The sequence below is a fragment of the Lynx canadensis genome, chromosome B3, assembly GCF_007474595.2.
Source record: "Lynx canadensis isolate LIC74 chromosome B3, mLynCan4.pri.v2, whole genome shotgun sequence".
NCBI classification, from domain to species: Eukaryota; Metazoa; Chordata; class Mammalia; order Carnivora; family Felidae; genus Lynx; species Lynx canadensis.
Window position 1 is genome coordinate 61,417,864 of NC_044308.2, and position 17,544 is coordinate 61,435,407.

A 17,544-nucleotide genomic window follows, 5' to 3' on the forward strand; every position below is an offset into this window, starting at 1 on the left:
AGAAGGGGGTAGTAGGTATTTATAGTTTGTAAGATTACCCAGCTGTTGTTCCCTCCACCTCTTTGAGAACCCCTGCCCAAGAAATCACCCAGAGGGAAGAAGAAAGCAAGCTGCTTTGTGGGGGTCAGCATGCCTTCTGTTGGCCCACCAAGAGGTGTAGCAAAGGGAATATGGTTTAAATTATTACCATGTTGGGGCACCTGGGTGGCTCAGTCAGTTAAGTGTCTGACTCGGTTTTGGCTCAAGTCATGATCTCGCAGTTTTGTGAGTTTAAGCCCAGTGTGAGGCTCTGTGCTGGCAGCCAGGAGCCTGCTTAAGATTCTCTTTCTCCCTCTCTCTCTGCCTCTCCCTCACTCACACTGTCTCTTTCTCAAAATAAATAAACTTAAAAAAAATAAAATAAATCATTACTATATTAATGGTGCATCCAATCGGGAATTACCCCAAACGCTTTTTTAATCCATTCGTGCTGCTATAACAGAGTATCATAGACTGGGTCCATCATAAGAAACAGAAATTTGTTTGTTTGTTTGTTTTTCCATTGGTTATCAAGTGATCTTTTGTTGAAATATTTTCTTTTGTAGCCCTTAACTAGCTGGGCATTCCACTGCACTGCTATTGCCGTCATCTATGATTTCATGAGGGTGGTGGCCATCAACACTGCAGCCCACAGACTGGGCAGTTCCTAGGATCTCTTTGATGGTTCCAGAGAGTTCTCCAGCTAAAGGTCAGTGCCATATCTTTCGGGCAATGTTGACAATCTCATCAAAAGTGATATTTCCACTGTGCTTGTTTTTCTGCCTCTTTCTGTCTCTTGGCGGTTCCTTGAGGGCTTTGACAATCAGGCCAGAGGCAGAAAGTACCATTTCAGTCTGGGCCTGTCTGTGCTACATGGTCAGTTCCACTATAATCCTTAGACCCTTCTAATCACCGGCTGCCTTGGCAATGTCATTACCAACGCTTTCTGAAGACAGTCCCAGCGGGCTGATCTTCAGGGCCAGGGAAGACATGGCACGGACTCCGCCACTGGTGTGCCTCAGGTATACGACTTTGATTTCATTGGGGTCGAACTTAGGCAGCATGGTGGAGGCGGCTGGTGTCAGATGCACCTGGATTCGGGACAACCAAAGACAGTTTTACCTTTGCCTCCTCCAAGCCAAAAGCCAAAAGAGAAATTTATCTCTCACAGTTCTGGAGGCTGGGGGTCCAAGGTTAAGGCACCAGCAGACTTAGTGTCTGGTGAGGGCTCACTTCCTGGTTCAGAGACAGCCATCTCCTTGCTGTGTCCTTATATGCTGGAAGGATCAAGGTTGCTCTCTGGAGTCCCTTTTATAAGTGCACTGATTCCATTCATAAGGGTTCCACCCTCATGACCAAATCACTTCCTAAAGGCCTCACCTCCAAATACTCTGACATTGAGAATGAGGCTTCAACATAGGAATTTTGGGGGAATACGAACACTTACTCTTCAATCAACCTCAAAATCACTTTAGCACCACCCCAAGAAGTCCATGTTATTTAAGATATGGGTAGCTTAAGGGGAGAGGGCATGATCCAAACTAAATTTTCTCTCCTCTAAAATTAGGATTATTATAAGAAAAAGGTAGTAGAGTTGTCCTTGATTCATTAATTCAGGTAGTCAAGCAGTTATTCAAGACTCGTTTTCTATTTCTGCTACAACAAATTACTAGGAATATATAGTGTTTTAAAATAACACACTTCTGGGGCACCTGGCTGGCTGAGTGGGTGGAGTGCACAACTCTTGATCTTGGGGTTGTGAGTTTGAGCCCCATGTTGGGTGTAGAGATTACTTCAAAATCAATCAATCAATCAATCAATCTTAAAAAAAAATTTAATGTTTATTTTCAAGAGAGAGAGACAGAACGTGAGCAAGGAAGGGAAAGCAGAGAAAGAGAGGGAGACACAGAATCCAAAACAGGCTCCAGGCTCTGCACTGTCAGCACAGATGCAGGGCTCAAATTCACGAACCGCAAGATCATGACCTGAGCTGAAGTCGGAGGCTTAACCGACTGAGTCACCTAGGCACCCCAATAAATCTTTAAAATAAAACAAAATAGGGGCACCTGGGTGGCTCAGTCGGTTAAGCCTCTGACTTCAGCTCAGGCCATGATCTCCCTGTTTGTGAGTTCGAGCCCCGTATCAGGCTCTGTGTTGACAGCTCAGAGCTGGAGCCTGCTCCGGATTGTGTGTCTTCCTCTCTCTGTGCCCCTCCCCTGCTTCTGCTCTGTCTCTCAAAAATGAATAAATGTTAAAAAAAATTTTTTTTTAATTTGTTATAAAATAAAATAAAACAACACTTATTATCTACAGTTTGGGAGGAAAGAGGATCAGAGTGGGTCTCACTGGGTCAAAGTCAAGGTGTTGGCAGGGCTGCTTTCCTAGAGGCTCCAGGGGGGAATCTGATTCCTGGTTTTTTCCAGTTTCTGGAGACTGCCCACACTCCTTTGCTCATGGCCCCTTCCATCTTCAAAGGCATGTCCAGCAAAGTCATCTCACACAGTCTGATTTTTCCCTCTTCTGCCTCCCTTTTCTATGCACATAGACTCTCTTGATTACATTGGGCCCACCAGATGATCCAGAATAATATGTTCATCTCCAGGGTAGTTGATTAGCAAACTTAATTCCATCTTCAGCCTTAATTCCCCTTTGTTATGCCACCTAACATAGTCACAGGTTCCCGAGATTAACAAGTAGACATTTTTGGAGACATTACAGTCTGGGTAATATTCCAGGGACCGTTCCAGAGAACAGAAGGAGGACTAGTAAATGGCAAAGTGCTCAGTTTGTTATTGTATGTAAATTATACCTTGACAAAGCTTTAAAAAAGTTAATAGCGTAATATTCAAGACCCTTCATAATGCTTATAATAGTTATGAGTACTACTTACTAAGAGTTTACTATGTCTTGGGGCACCTGGGTGGCTCAATCAGTTGAGTGTTCAACTCTTGATTTCTGCTCAGGTCACGGTCTCACAATTCATGAGTTCAGGCCCTGCTTGGGATTCTCTCTCCCTCCCTCCCTCTCTCTCTCTCAAAATAAATAAGCTTTTTAAAAAAAGAGTTTACTGTGTCTTTATATACATCACCAACAGTTACACTCCTTATAACCCTTTGAGGCAGGGGATATTCTATTCCCTTCCTATAGATGAAACTAAGGTTCAGAAAGATGAAGTGCACTGTCCAGGCTTATACCTCTAGTTAGTGGCGGAGGCGGGACTGGAACTTAGTCTGTGTGAACTCCACAGTCTGTGCTCAAACCTCCAGCCTCTTCCTTCAATACATCCTCCACACTCCACCAAGGCAGCCTGTGCTCCAGTTTCACAGATGGTGTCCCCAAACTGCCACATCCACTCCCACAACCATATCTCTAAATGAGCTGTTCTAAAGCTACTACCTCTGAGGAGCCCTCCTCGGCCCCCTCACAAGTCTTCCTGGGATCTGCCAGCTCTACTAACCATTTCTCATAGAGAAGTTTTCAGTCTGTTTTATGGTGGCATGTTACGGGTCACCTTCTTTCACTAGATTCTTCATCTCTCTGAGACTGAGAGCCTTTCTTACTCATTTTTGTATCCCCATAGTGGCTCATCAGTTCATTGTGCACTGTGCAAATGTTTTTTGAGATACTTTGAGTCAAGATGGCTCTGTGAGTTCGCTCTCTTGGCACTCCCTCTGCTGTAAACACATAGCAGGGACAGATAAAACACAAAAAAGAAAACAACAAAATGATAGTGCTGAGCTCAAAAACAAGATTGTAATCTCTGTGGCCCTGAACTAAATAGAAACCTAAAGTCATGAGTAGGACTGAAGCCTCAGGGCTATGAGGATCCTAGTAGAGATGCAGGGGAGGCAGCCAGGCACTTAGGAAACAAAAAGTACTTCAGCCTAGGTCAGGAACTAGAGTCAGGCTCAGTGCTTATAGCAGGGGTTGGGGCAGTTTCTCCACCCAAGGGAAAAGACTGACAGACATAGCTGCTAAAAGAGTTCAGAGATGTAGGGACGCCTGGGTGACTCAGTTAAGCTTCGGATTCTTGGTTTCAGCTCAGGTCATGATCTCGAGGTTCATGAGTTCGAGCCTCGCTTCAGGCTCTGAGCTGACAGCATGGGACCTGCTTAGAATTCTGTCCCCCCCCCCCTCCCCCACTTGCTCTCTGTCTCTCACAAAAAATAAAAAATTAATAAACTTAAAAAAAAAGAGTTCAGAGGTGTAGTTTATTTGGGTTATAAAGAAAATTTGGGTAAATAATAAAAGATTTAGGGTTGGATGACAATAAATGTAATATATGGCAAAATTAGTAGAGTGAGGGAAGACGACCATGGCAGCAAAATGCAACTGGGAGAGCCAACCAAAAATCCACGGATAACATCTCCATAAACAAGGCATTCTTCTGAATCCACAATTCAAGCTGGCAAGAATAAACCCTGTTAGCTACAAGACTTGTGTGGGATCAGAATCCGTGCAGAGGGAGGCAAAGGGAAGGAATTCGGCTTTCGGCAACCCTGAAAGCAGGCAAACCCCCAATCGACAACTCTCAGTGGAAGCAGGGAGGGGATCCTGCAGAGTCCAGCTCACTGATGAGGACCGTGAAGATGCAATAAAGGTCTCATAGTGACGGGGCAGACTGGGTCCTACAAGCTCTCAGAATTACAAACAAAGCTTCCAAGGCAAAGCTCTTTAGGTCCTCAATAAGGAGAAGCTGCTGGGAATGAAATCCCAGGGACAGGGACAAACACAAAGTGGGTCCAAATAAAAGTAAGGGAGGGAAGCAAGAGAGGCAAATCTCATAAAATATAAGGTTATTTATTTACTGATTTGATTTATTTTAAAGCCACTCTATGAATACAACCAGAAAAGGAGCTCTATTCTAGAACTTGGAACTCTATATTGAAAGAACATGCCATGTATCTGGGTAAATGGATCCAGAATGACCAATAAAAAGACATGGTCTATTGAAACTATTGTACTTGAAAGGAAAACAAATGGTTATTGGCATCCAGGCAAAAAAAGGCCAAGAGGAAAAAATTACATTATACTTTTTTGCTAGTTAACACTTTATCCGGAAAGTAATACAGTAACATGTTTAAGACAATGACAGAAAATGTGAACCACAGATTCAGTAGCCAGCCAAACTGATCTTCAAGTATCAAGGCTAGAGAGAAACTGTTGAGAGTACTGCCAAAACTCAGAGACTGCTGTTCTCATGAGTTCTTTCTGAGAAATCAACCAAAGGAAGACCAGAGCGACATAAAGACTGGCAACTAGATTGCAGTTACAGGAGTAGCCCAGCTCTGACCACACATAAGAGGTCAACACCTCACACCTTAGGAATATATGGGGGAACAAGATGGAAGGGACCTGGGTCCCTGAATAAGCATCTGGAACAAAGCTGCCTATAAGCCTTAGACTACTATTCACCTCCAGAGGGCTGGGTGAGAGTGAAAGAAATTCCTATTTTGTTGGGGCGCCTGGGTGGCTCGGTCGGTTGGGCGGCCGACTTCAGCTCAGGTCATGATCTCGCGGTCCGTGGGTTCGAGCCCCGCGTCGGGATCTGTGCTGACAGCTCAGAGCCTGGAGTCTGTTTCAGATTCTGTGTCTCCCTCTCTCTGACCCTCCCCCATTCATGCTCTGTCTCTCTCTGTCTCAAAAATAAATAAACGTTTAAAAAAAAAAAAAAAGAAATTCCTATTTTGTTTGAGCCATTGTATTCTGTAGTCTGTTATATCAATGTACCATATAATTTAATAATGTAGAAACTGGTACATGGAAATGAGGTTGCTGCCATAACAATAATCTAAAACGTAGGGTTTTGACTTATTGGAAAGGTAGCTTGTGACAAAGAACCAGATTTTGAAAGCTGGATATTTGGTGACATATCAGATTTTGGAAAAAATCTTCCCTGCAAAAATGTGGAAGACAGAGACCTATGGAGCTTTTAGCTCTAGGGAAAATGGGTGGAAAAAGCCATGTTAGTCAATACTGCCCTTAGACCTGCCAAGCAGGCTCCCTGCCACAGACATTAGCCTGCCTCAGGGAGTCAACGCTTTCATGTGCCTTCCCTTGGGTAGTTGGGAATGGCTGGAGCCAGAAATGCCAACTGGGTGGGAAATCCCAATTTGGAACCAGGTCCCACAGCAGTCTAGGTGATCAGAAATGCCTTCCTCAGAATTTTCTAAACCCATCTCTGATGCCAGGACACAACAACATCACCTAGGTAGAGACCCTGAGCCCAGACTGGACCTGGGTGGGCCCTAAGAACCATTTCTTCCCTTCAGAGCTCTCTCCAAATCTCTACACCCACCCACCCGTACCCAGGCTATAGTTGTTTGTCTTTTTTTTTGAACTGAATTGTTCTTGTCTAGTCAGTACATGGTGCTGGGATTAAACATGCATAAGAAAAACAATTAAATTACCTTATACCATACACAAATATAAAGACTTTGATTTGAAAAGAAAATCTTTAAAACTTTTAAAACAATATTTAGGAGACAAACTATATGACCTTGGGGGTAGGAAATAATTTATTTTATTATTTATTTCTTTATAAATAAAAATTTTACTTATTTATTTAATAAATAGGGAGAGGGGGAGAGAGAGAATCCCAAGCTTCTGACAGTGCAGAGCCGAATGCAGGGCTCGAACTCACAAACCATGAGATCATGACCTCAGCCAAAGTCAGATGCTTAACCAACTGAACCACCCAGATGCCCATATTTTTTTATTTTTTAATTTATTTTTAAAAAATATTAATGTTTATTTTTGTGAGAGAGACACAGAGCACAGGTGGAGGAGGGGCAGAGAGAAAGAGGGAGAGACACAGTCTGAAACAGGCACCAGGCTCTGAGCTGTCAGCACACAGTGTGATCCGGGGCTCGAATTCATGACCTGAACCAAAGTCAGACGTTTAACCGACTGAGTCACTCAGGCACCCCTCCTATTTTTCACTTTTTATTATGTATTTATTTATTTATTTTAATTTTTTTTTTTTTGCATTTATTTTTGATAGAGAGAAACAGAGCCCAAGTGGGGGAGGGGCAGAGAGAGACAGAGACACAGAATCTGAAGCAGGCGCTGTCACCACAGAGCCTGATGCGGGGCTTGAACTCACAAACTGCGAGATCATGACCTGAGCCAAAGTTGAACGCTCAACCGACTGAGCCACCCAGGCGCCCCTACTTTTTAAATATTTGATTTTTTAGTAATTTCTACACCCAATGTGGAGCTTGAACTCACAACCATGAGATCAAGAGTTGCATGCTCCAGGGGCTCCTGGGTGGCTCAGCTGGTTAAGCACCAACTTCGGCTCAGGTCACAATCTCATGATTCATGAGTATGAGCCCCGAGCTGGGCTCTGTGCTGACAGCTCAGAGCCTGGAGCCTGCTCTGTCTCTCTTACTCTCTGCCCTCTTCAGCTTGTACTCTGTTTCTGTCTCTCTTAAAAATAAAAATAAACATCAAAAAAAAAGAGTTGCATGCTCCACTGACTGAGCCAGCCAGGTGCCCTGGAAATAATTTCTTAAGTCACAAAAAGCTATTAAGTAAAATATGCAATATATTTGACTACATTAACGTTTACACTTCTGTACAAAAAGAAAAAAAAAAGTGAAAAGTTGCAACCAAGAGAAGGTTTTTGCCTCATATATAGCTGATATGCGATTGGTCCAGAATACATAAAGGATTTCTATAATTAGTAAGTAAATAAAAATGAGCAAAGACAAATCAAAGAAAGAAAAATCCAGTGTCCCATAAACATTCAAAAAGATGCTCAGACTTGCTAGTAATTCAGGAAATAGAAATTAAGACAGAAATGGATTATCATTTCACATCCATTAGGTTGTTAAAAATTAAAACATCTGACAATACTAAGTACTATTGAGATTGTGGACCAAAAGGAACTCTCAGTTACTGCTGGTGAAAATGTTGCTTTTATAGCCACTGTGAGAGCCTGGCAATATCTAGCAGAGTTGGAGATGTGCATTCCTAAAAACCAGCCTGAAACTCTCTCTTGTGTATATAAGACCTAAGCAAAAATATGCATTGCAGCATTGTTCAAATTACAAAAAGTAGAAACCAAATGTCCATCAATAGGAGAATGAAATGATTGTGTTGTGATCATACAATGGAGAAGTAACAGTTTAAATGAATGAACTAGACCTACATATCAAAGTGGGTAAGTCTTAAAAATAAATTGATGTATTTTTATTTCATATATGGGTATATGAATGTAGTGAAAAGAATAAAACATGCAGGGGAAGATAGATACCAATTTCAAATAATGCATGTCTGGGGAGAGAAAGGAGAAATGGGAATGAAATCAGGGAGTAGTTCCTGGGAGGCTTCCACCGTATCTACAATGTTTTATTTCTTCCAAAGTATCAAAATCAAATATGGAAAAAGACTGAGATTTGTATTTGTCTCAAAACTTTTCCGAGCATTCAAAATATTTTATTTAATGTTTATTCATTTTTTGAGAGACAGAGAGACAGAGCACAAGTGGGGGAGGGGCAGAGAGAGGGAGACAGAATCTGAAGCAGGCGCCAGGCTCTGAGCTGTCAGCACAGATCCCATGGCGGGGCTCGAACCCACGAACCGCAAGATCATGACCTGAGCTGAAGTCAGTCACTTAACCAACTAAGCCACACAGGCGGCCCCAAAATATTTTCTAATTGAAAAAATATTGAGGGTTTGGGAGCTCCTGGCTGGCTCAGTTGGTAGAGGATGTGCCTCTTGATCTCTGGGTTGTAAATCTGAGCCCCACGGTGGGTGTAGAGATTACTTAAAAAAAAAAATCTTGGGGCATCTGGGTGGCTCAGCCAGTTAAGCATCTGACTTTGGCTCAGGTCATGATCTCATGGTTTGTGGGTACAAGCACTGCATCAGGCTCTACACCCACAGTGTAGAGCCTGCTTGGGATTCTCTCTGCCCCTCCCTCACTCAAGTTTGCTCTCTCTCAAAATAAATGGATAAACTTAAAAAAAAAAAAAAAAAAAAACTTTAGGGGCGCCTGGGTGGCGCAGTTGGTTAAGCGTCCGACTTCAGCCAGGTCACGATCTCGCGGTCCGTGAGTTCGAGCCCCGCGTCAGGCTCTGGGCTGATGGCTCAGAGCCTGGAGCCTGTTTCCGATTCTGTGTCTCCCTCTCTCTCTGCCCCTCCCCCGTTCATGCTCTGTCTCTCTCTCTGTCCCAAAAATAAATAAACGTTGAAAAAAAAAATTAAAAAAAAAAAAAAAACTTTAAAAAAAGGATTAGTGTCCACCCTATATAATTGTTAAGATTAATGGGGCGCCTGGGTGGCGCAGTCGGTTAAGCGTCCGACTTCAGCCAGGTCACGATCTCGCAGTCCGTGAGTTCGAGCCCCGCGTCAGGCTCTGGGCTGATGGCTCGGAGCCTGGAGCCTGTCTCCGATTCTGTGTCTCCCTCTCTCTCTGCCCCTCCCCTGTTCATGCTCTGTCTCTCTCTGTCCCAAAAATAAATAAACGTTGAAAAAAAAATTAAAAAAAAAAAGATTAAATATGTTAATATTATAAGGTTATTTTGAAAAACCCCACAAAATGGGGGCACCTGAGTAGTGCATTCGGTTAAGTGACTCTTGAGCTCAGCTCAGGTCATGATCTCCCGGTTTGTGAGTTGGAGTCCCATATCAGGATCTGCGCTGAGAGCCCGAAGCCTGCTTGGGATTCTGTCTCTCCCTCTCTCTGCCCCTCCCCAACTTGTGCTCCCTCTCAAAATAAATAAACAACAACAACAAAAAACACAAAGTAAACAGTTATGTTCACTACCTAAGCTAAAACATACTATGGTCGAGAATTAAAAATAATGAGGTTTAGGGGCGCCTGGGTGGCGCAGTCGGTTAAGCGTCCGACTTCAGCCAGGTCACGATCTCGCGGTCCGTGAGTTCGAGCCCCGCGTCAGGCTCTGGGCTGATGGCTCAGAGCCTGGAGCCTGCTTCCGATTCTGTGTCTCCCTCTCTCTCTGCCCCTCCCCCGTTCATGCTCTGTCTCTCTCTGTCCCAAAAATAAATAAACGTTGAAAAAAAAAATTAAAAAAAAAAATAATGAGGTTTACAAAGGACAGGAAGAGTAGCTGGTATGCAGTATGTGCTTGAACACAGACTGTTAGGAACAATGATTATAGTGTCAAATAGTTTCTAGGTATCAAAAAAGGGGCATGACCTGATTAAAAGAAATAATAGTAGGTTTGGAAGAAAGCTGCCCAGTTCCAACAATATTCACTGTATTTCTAGAAGACCGCTACTGGTGCACTGTGAAAGTCTATTTCCACGAGGTTTGACACTTTTCTCATCCCAAGTTTGCAACTCAGGGTAATGTGAGATAGTGCTGGTAGAAATACATGCTCCATGTTAGGATGGAAGTTTCAGCAACTAAGAAATGATTCTGGCTATCTTTTTTTTTTTTTCCATTTGTTTTTTTCTCGGTAGCCCGACGAAGGTCCCTCAAGGTCACAAAAAAGAAAGCATTTCCTAACAAACAATGAAGACTTAAATGTTTTGAGGACCAATATATTTTCAACCATTTTATATATTGATGTTATACATATTTCATTTTAATAAAAGATTTCTGCTACCAGACTTAAAAAATATGAAGAATTGTTTGTTGAAGTGGATTATGGGTTTGTTTGCTTGCTTGCTTCAGCAATTTCCTCGGACTCTTCACCTACAGTTTGGTCAGTAAGCATCTGCAGACCCTGTTTCCGTGTGGCATCCCCAAGGCTCCAGCCACCGGGCTAGGTTTCCGGCCTCCGTTCTGCCCAGATGGCTCCAGCCACCCCCGCCAGCTCTCTCCTCCTCTTCCCTCCCAGGGCGCCTACTGTCCACATACATGCTCCTTAGCTCTTTCAGCATAAACTCAGGGACGCTTTCCTCGTTTCCCAAAACCTAAGCTCCTAGGGCGGAAAAACTGGAGCTCACAGTTCTTTTATATTCCTCGCGGCCAAGTCAATCCTTCAATGAAATTTTACTCCCAGAAGAGAAAAACCTTGGACCGCTTTTAACAAAGAAGCGCCGGCATCGGCATCGGCGCTGGTGCCCTGTTCCGAGAGGCGGGAGACCCCACCCAGCTGACCTGGAACTGCCTGGCTCCCCCCCTCTGAGTCTCTGGGCGCCCCCTCTGGGGAAGCGCTCCCTAGGCCGCCGCAGCCCGGTGCCCGCCGGCCAACCGCGCTCCGCCGCGGGCCTGCAGCTGGGTCCCCTCCCTGCCGCGGACAAAGGGGCCTGTGTCCCCCCCCCCCCCCCCCCCCCAGCCCCCCGGCCGAGCCTTTCCCAGCCGGCCGCCGGGAGGCCTCCGCAAAGGCCGAAGCAGAGCGAGCCCGCGCGTGATCCTTCGCGTGGCCCCGCGTGTGGTCCGGTCCCCAGTGGGCCCGCCAAGCCGTTGGGTAGGCCGCGCTAGGCTCCGGCCCCAGTCTCCGCCCCAGGCTTCCCTTGTCAGAAACTCGGGTAGAAGAGCCCCCACCCGACATATCTGGAGCCCCTGAGCAAAGTTCAGGCAAGGCCATCTGACTTGGGCCTTTTGGGTTCTCAAGGGTCAAGATGTAAAATTCCTTTCTCCCTTTTAATGATTCAGGGTCTTTCTCCACTTGTCTGTGTCTTGGGGAGGGGGTGGTGGGGGAAGGGATAGCTTCTCCTTTATGCTTTACCCCAGGGAAAAACAATAATTTGAGGGAAAGGTGAGAAATTGTGCCTATTTACTGCACCACGGGTCCGTGCCAGGCCCTCCTCTAGGCACAGATCCTTTGTCTTAATCATCAAAAGGATTTGTAAAATAAATATTATTTTCCCATTCTACCTTTCCATTTTTAGAAAACTGAGGTTAGGATTTGGGGCTAAGATGCTGGGGATACTGCAATGAATAAAACAAGATGCTGTGCTCACTCAACTTACATGGGGAGAGGGTGGATAATCACAACTAATTAATTACAAAAGGGGAATGAGAGCCCCGAAGACAAATTCCCCAGGTGCTGAGGGATGGGACTTTATAACAGGCAGAGTCACTGGTCTGGGTTGAGAGAGGTCAGGAAGCTTCCAGAACTGTTGCAGCAGTCTGGGGAACAGGGGAGAGAGATCTGAGGATGCTGATGGCAGGAAGAACCCATTCAAAAGAAATTGGGAGAATGGATTCAATAGGACTTAGAAAACTGTTAGTTGTGGAGGGTGACTAAAAAGTCAATCCAGTCTTTCTACCACCTCTGCCCTCTAAGTCTGGGGCATTGGAAAGAGGAACTAGGTAAATCCCTGGGTTCTTATCCTGACTGTCCGTTCTTGCTGGATGACATCATAGACAAATCACTCTGTAAAGCCTTGGGAGACCTGCAGTCCTTCAGTAGACTGCAGGCATGCTATCCCCTATGAGCTATCCCCATATGCTAACACCTATGATGCTGTTCCTTAAACCTTGAGGAACATTGCAAAAAAATATAAGAGGAGCACATAGGAAAACTACACAATACATCTACAGTAGTCGTGCTGGCACATGGAAATAGAATATAGAGTCTAGAAATTAACCCAAATACATATGTGAACATAGTATATAACAAAAGAAGTATATAAATACATAGAGATGGATTATTAAAGAAGTGTGCAGAAAATATAGATCATTCAGTATACAGTGTTGGGACAATGGATAGCCATCTGGAAAAAAATAAATTTGGATCCATATCTCACTTCTTATTCCAAAATACATTTTAGATGACTCAAAATGAAACAGTGAAAAATAAACTTTAGAAGCACTAGAAGAAAATGCAGGTTTTTAAAAATAATCTTCTTGCATGGGGCACCTGGCTGGCTTAGTTGGTAAAGCATCCGACTATTGATATCAGGGTTGTGAGTTCAAGCCCCATGCTGGGCGTGAAGCCTACTTGAAAAAAATAATAATCTTGCAGTGGGAAGTCCTTTCTAAGTATGACACAAAACCCAGAACCTATACACATACACACTCAAATAACCACAGCAAAAACATCATCTACACCATGTACCACAAAAGAATATTTTCCTTTATATAAAATGAACACTTACAAATTAGTAACAAGGGACCAACAACTTAGTAAAAAAGTCTATGACAAACGGTTCACAGTAAAGATCAAAATGGCTAAGAGCATACGAAAAGGTGCATGACGTATAATAAGAGAAGTGCAAACTGAAATTATAATGAAATACTGCTCTCACTTACCAGATGGACAGAACTCACCTTGGATTCTTGGGTTCTTGGCAGTATCAACCACAATTTAAAATGCAAATTCCTTCAGCAATTTTTCTTTTAGGAATTCTTCTATAGATACATCCCTACAAGTATGCAATGATATGCCTAAAAAGTTCATTGCAGCACTATTTATAATAGCAAAATATTGGAAACAACCTAAATGTTCAATGTTAAGGAGCAGAGATGCATACGTACAGCTAGGGAAAAGTTTCATAATAGAGGCTCTGGAGGGTATACTAGATTTGAATTACATCCATAAAATGGAAACAGTAATTGTATCTACCGCACAAGGTTGTTGTGAAGATTACAGTTAAAATACCGAAAGCACTTAGAACAATATCCAGAGTATACACCATTAGCTATTTACTTACACATATTGTTAATAAAAAGAGCAAAGGGGCAAAACAACATGTACAATAACCTACCACTTGTGCAAAACAAAAATACAAGTGTGTAGGTTATTGAAAATTTCACAAAAAATCAGTAACAGTGGTTGCCTCTGGGAATAGAAACTTAAGAGCTAAGCACAAGGCAACTTATTTTCATTGTCTGCCTTTCTACATGTATTTTTTTAGTATTTATTTATTTTTGAAAGAGCGAGTGAGCAGGAGAGCGGCAGAGAGAGAGGGGGACAGAGGACCTGAAGTGGGCTCCATGTTCGGGCACCTGGGTGGTTCTGTTGGGCATCCCGCTTCGGCTCAGGTCATGATCTCGCGGTTCGTGGGTTTGAGCCCAGTATTGGGCTCTGTGCTGACAGTTCAGAGCCTGGAGCCTGTGTCAGATTCTCTGTCTGCCTCTCTCTCTTTGCCCCTCCCCTGTTCACACTCTGTCTCTCTCTCTCTCTCAAAAATAAATAAACATTACAAAAAAAAAGTTATTGAAGTGGGTTCCATGCTGACAGCAGAGCCCGATGCAAGGCTGGAACTCACAAGCTGTGAGATTATGACCTGAGCCGGAGTCAGTCAGACACTTAACCAACTGAGCCACCCAGCTGCCCCTACCTTTCTATACTTTAAAAATTGTTTACCATGGGTATTTGACATCTATTTGAAAAAATAATATTTTAAAGTAGAAAGATATCAATCAGAAACACATAAAAAGTAATTAAATTTTATAAGATGTAGAAATTAAATTATGCTCCAATCTTTTCCATTAGTGTTATTCTGTTAGAATGATTCTATATTGCAGTCACTGAATGAGTTTGCAAATACTTGCTGCACCCTTTCAAATTATTGATGGAGAATAGTGCTTGCACGTCCAAGTGTGGACCAGAAGCATCAGCACCACCTAAGAGCTAGTTAGAAATGCAGAATCTCAGGCCCCACCCCAGACCTACTGAGTCAGAGTCTACATTTTAATAAGAGTCCCAGGTGATCTGTCTGGGGATCTTGTTTGAAGTATGAGAGGCACTGAGCTAGGTACATTAATAAAAAACAAAAATATAAAACAGAACAAAACCACTGTTCTACTCTTGTCTCTTCTTTCTGACCCCCACTTCTCAAAATCGCTGTGGTTAGATGATTCTGGAAAACACACTGCAGAGTGCAAGAAAGTGCACACAAATAATCCAACCTGTATGACTCCATATGAACTTTAAAAAGAAGTACTTTAATCCATGATGTTAAAAATCTGGATAGAGGTTACCTTTGGGGAGGGGGGAGGAGGCAGAGGCTGGGGCAGGGCCTAAAAAGTTGCTTCTGGAGTGCTGGTAATGTTGTCTCTTGATCTGGTTGCTGGTTATTTGGATCTGTTTGTGAAAAATTCTTAAGGACTGTGCACTTCTGATTGGCATATTTTTTGGGGATGAATCCTATACTTCAAAAAAAAAGGTTTTTATTTATTCTTTCAATGTTTATTTATTTATTTAGAGAGAGGAAGAGAGAGCAGGAGGAGGGGTGGGAGAGGGATAGAGAACCCCAATCAGGGCCCACACTCACTGTGGAGCCCAACACAGGGCTTGATCCCATGACAATGAGATCATGATCTGAGCCAAAGTCAAGAGTCAGACGCTTAACCAACTGAGCTACCCACATGCCCCCCAAAAAAGGTTTTTAAAAACTTCACTATCATGGGATGTCTGGATGGCTCAGTTGGTTAAGCTTCTGACTTCGGCTCAGGTCATGATCTTGTGGTTCGTGGGTTCGAGCCCTGCATCGGTCTCTGTGCTGACGGCTCAGAGCCTGGAGCTTGTTTCATCTTCTGCGTCTCCCTCTCTCTCTACCCCTCCCCATTCTCTCTCTTCTCTCAGAAGTAAATATTAACATTTTAAAAAATTTAAATAAAAAAGCCTTGTTGGTTAAGCAACCGGCTCTTGATTTTGGTTCAGGTCATGATCTCATGGTTTGTGAAAAGGAGCCCTGTGTCAGCCATTGACAGTGTGGAGCCTGCCTGGGTTTTTCTCTCTCTCTCTCTCTCTCTCTCTCTCTCTCTCTCTCTCTCTCTTTCACTTTACCCCTCATCCCCCCCCCCGCCCCGCCTCAGTCAAAATAAATAAACATTAAAAAAAAATGCCATTATTATCACCTACCTCAAACCCCTTGATCATGGGGGGCCAAGACACTTGGGGAAAAGAGACTGAGCTGAGAAAATTATTTACACAGATTTAATTACTGGTAGATGACTCTCACTTTGTCACACACACACATACTCATATCATAACTCTTGTACATTTTAAAAGGTACCTATACTGACCTGCATTCACCCAAAAGATAATATGATTATGACAGAGCTGTTTAAGGTGCTCTCTGGAATGGTAGGGAGAGAAAAAGCAGTCTTTAGGGGACTCTCTGATTTAGTGCGTTTCAAGCCTGAATTGATTGACCATTCATTAACTACATAACCTTGGACAAGTTACTTATCCTGCATTTCTGTCCTATTGGAGGATGGTAATTATATTCCCATCTTACAGGAATGCTCTCTGTATTAAATGAGATAATACAGACGAAGTGCTTGGCACAGTGCCTAGCACATAACAGGAGCCCATTAATGGTAAATAATGATTTGAGAGTAAAGGTCTCCTCAATCAAGAATTCTCAAACATTACCACACAGATAATCATTACAGGCAGTTAAAGCCAATCACAGCAGGAAACATTCTGAAAGCCATTTCCCTGGAAGTGAATTCAGGTCTTATGATCCACGTGGGAACCAGAATCTGGGATGCCAGCAACAGGTTTTTCAGGATATTTGCTTTCAGAAGCACCCGCCTCATTCCACTGCTCTCAGCCAGCAGGGCAATACCTGTGTCCCTCCCTGTCTTCCCACACCCCTCCACACAGAGAGGGGCCCAGTTCTCACGCCTCCTGCTACATATTCTCATGAGTTTGCTCTGAAAGCTTCTAACCTAAAATTTTCCAGTGGAAATACTTGGAAGCAAACTTTATGCTCTTATTTCTAATGCTTAAGAGGCATGCCATTCTCTTAGCCCATTTCTTCCCCTGAGTTTCCCCTGGCTCCCAGCAACAATGTAAAGGTGAGAACAAAGGCTCCACACCCAATGATAGAAGGAAAGTCTGACAGAGGGGTAGGAGACAGCCAAAGTAGTCTTTGTCCTTGTTCCAAGAAAAAGAACCTTTCCATAACATTTACATTTTAAAAGATCAAGGGTGGTTATCTCTAGGTGGTAGGATGATTTTCTATTTTCCTAATTGTCTACAAGGACTATGTATTATCTTTATTTATTCTTGAGAGAGAGGGTGTGAGCAGGGGAGGGGCACAGAGAGAGGGAGACAGAGAATCCGAAGCAGGCTCCAAGCTGTCAGCACAGAGCCCAACGCGGGGCTTGAACTCACAAACCGCAAGATCATGACCTATGCTAAAGTCGGACGCTCAACCAACTGAGCCACCCAGGCACCCTATGTATTATCTTTAATGTGATAATATTCTTTGGGCTCTTCTCTAATTACAAAAGCTTTTTTTTAAAGTTTATTTTTGAGAGGAGAGTGACAGAGAAAGAGAAAGAGCACAAGTGGGGTAGAGGCAAAGAGAGAGTGGAGAGAGAACCCCGAGCAGGCTGTCCACTGTCAGCACGGAGCCCAATGTGGGGCTCAAACTCACAAACTACTGACATCATGACTTGCATCAAAACCAAGAGTCGGACATTTAACCAACTGAGCCACCCATGCGCCCTTAATTACAAAAGCATTTTGTGCTCAATGCAAAAAACTTGGAAGGCACAAAGGAAAACAAGTCCCCTTAACTCACATCATGTAAAGATAACAGCTGTTAACATTTTGGCATATGTCTTTCCAGACTTTTCTCTATGTAGAGATGCTTCATTTTTGTGATCTGGAAAAAAGTAAACAGTTAAGAGACAAAGCC

At 43.4% G+C, this 17,544-nt stretch overlaps 1 pseudogene; it reads right to left on the minus strand.

The window, feature by feature from the left end:
• Positions 1-587: 587 nt before the first annotated feature.
• LOC115516062 lies at positions 588-1,121 on the minus strand (annotated as a pseudogene).
• Between the last annotated feature and the right edge of the window lie 16,423 nt (positions 1,122-17,544).